Below are 2,460 nucleotides of genomic sequence, written 5' to 3'. Positions count from 1 at the left end.
TTGTTTCTGTCATTAGATTGCGGCCATGCTGGGGTTCTGCCTCGCAGAATTTTAGTCAATCGAATTAACTCCAGTACTATCTTTTTAAGCTTGGTTCTCTTTAGGTGAACCATTGAGTTACGAGGACGTAAACATACCAACACCGCTTGTATAGCGATGGTGGGAGACAAACACACAGACACACACACACACACACACACACACACACACATGACGGGCTTCTTTCAGTTTCCGTTTGCCAAATCTAGTCACAAGGCTTTGGTTGGCCCGAGGCTATTGTAGAAGACATTTGCCCAAGGTGCAACGCAGTGGAAATCGTATATATATATATATATATATATATATATATATATATATATATATATTGTTGTATTTGGGGATGGTCATGTTGCCAGTTTAGCCAATAAAACACACGCATTATACATTTGGTGTTAATTTGCTTCGATGAAATAAGTACCAGTTACGCATTGAGATCGAAGAAATCTACTTACCCTTCCCCTCAAAAATTGCTGTCCTGAGCCAGAATTTGAACTTATTATCACAGGCCTTGTTTATATTCAAATAATTATGAAATGCAGATTCCAGAAACTCTCTAACTGCAACTGGTTTCCTTTGATATGTATTTCCCATGTGTATTTATATTTTTTCTCATGTTTCAACATTTAATATCTATCTCTCATCTCAAAGTACTTAAAGCTATCCTAATTAATTTCTTTTGATATTTTCAATTTGGTTCAGATTTCATTGGCTACTTTCTTTTACAATTCATGTATGTTTTGTTTTACTATACTTTCTTCTAACCGACAAGAATAATTTTGTGAATGAAATAAAGTTTTTTCTCTTCATTTTACTACTGTTTACCTTTGCCAATCATGTTTTCTTCTCCCCCAATAAAACAGCATAATTATCTGGGGAGAAAATATAATTGCCAAGATTTTCAACGTTTGTTTACGGTTTTTCTTATTCTGGATTCGATTATTTCGGAAGGACAATGTGAGTGCAGACTACGTATATTGAAACCCGGGATTGAACTTGGTGCCTTTAGATTTTCAGTCTAACGCTCTCTTAACAGCTATTTCGACTAGTTTCATGTCATCTTTTATTAAAACTAGTGCATGACCCGTTGTTTTATGGCTGTAATAAGTGATACTTTAATTGAGATATAAGAATATTTTCTAAAAATAAGTAAAAAAAATAAAGCCAAATATTATTGAAATATCAGAAACATTTCATAGATCAAAATATATAGTTTCTAACTGTTTTTTATTTCTGTGAATTTAATATTTACGTAATTAGGATGGATGCCTGTGAGATCTTCTTGGTAAAGTAAACTGACTTTTATCAGCAAAACATCTGTATGACTGATGAGCCCCCACTCTATTCAGAGGAACATACAATCGACCTTGCATTAAGACGTTAGTAGGATGAGAGATTGAAGTAAAGCCGGTGATAGATAGATAGATAGATAGATAGATAGATAGATAGATAAGGCGGTGAGCTGGCAGAAACGTTAGCACGCCGGGCGAAATGCTTAGCGGTATTTCGTCTGCCGTTACGTTTTGAGTTCAAATTCCGCCGAGGGTCGGCTTTGCCTTTCATCCTTTCGGAGTCGAAAGTTACGCACTGGGGTCGATGTAATCGACTTAATCCCTTTGTTTGTCCCCCCTATTTTTAGCCCCTTGTGGGCAATAAAGAAATAAGATAGATAGATAGATAGATAGCATTTCTTATTGCGAAGGAAGTAATTTATTAAAGTTTAACAAAAATTTTAAAAAATATAAAAGAATATCTTTTATCTTTTTCTTGCTTCAGTCATAAGATTAAGGCCATGCTGGAGTACCGACTTGAAGAATTCTTAGTCGAATGAATCAAACCCAGTACAAAATACACTTTCGAAAATCTAACGTGAAACGGATCAAGTGCATTCCTATATTTCAAAATATAATCAAATTCTAATTTATTCTAATATATTCTCTAATATATCCACTGTGCATTTTCAACTTCGTTTCTTCTTTTCTTCCTCATGTTTGGATAGACGAGCTTCTTTGTAAGTTTTAAAGTAGATATCTATCATTTTCTTTTAATTTTGTAATAAACTTTCTCCTTTTAAAAGAAATTATTTTTATTTCTAAAAGTGGTAGCTTAATATATTTAAAGACCGTGCTGAGAATATATGAGTGCGTTTGTGTGCATACATGCACATAAATACATACATACATCAGCACAAGGAACACTAGTGGAACATTCGCATCAAATCATTTCTCAAGTGTAAGCATAACACGCCGGATATAGTTGTTTGAGACAGACAAGAAAAAGTATGTACCGTCATAGAGGTCAGCTGTCCTGCTGATGTGAATATCTCTTTAAAAATCAAAGAAGAAGAAGATAACTATGGACAACTGTTCTGAAACCTCTAGCTTCTATATCCGGATTACAAATTTACATTTATACCAATAATAA

The sequence above is a fragment of the Octopus bimaculoides genome, chromosome 1, assembly GCF_046866305.1.
Source record: "Octopus bimaculoides isolate indiv1 chromosome 1, ASM4686630v1, whole genome shotgun sequence".
Lineage (NCBI taxonomy): Eukaryota > Metazoa > Mollusca > Cephalopoda > Octopoda > Octopodidae > Octopus > Octopus bimaculoides.
Note: the sequence above shows the minus strand (reverse complement) of the source record.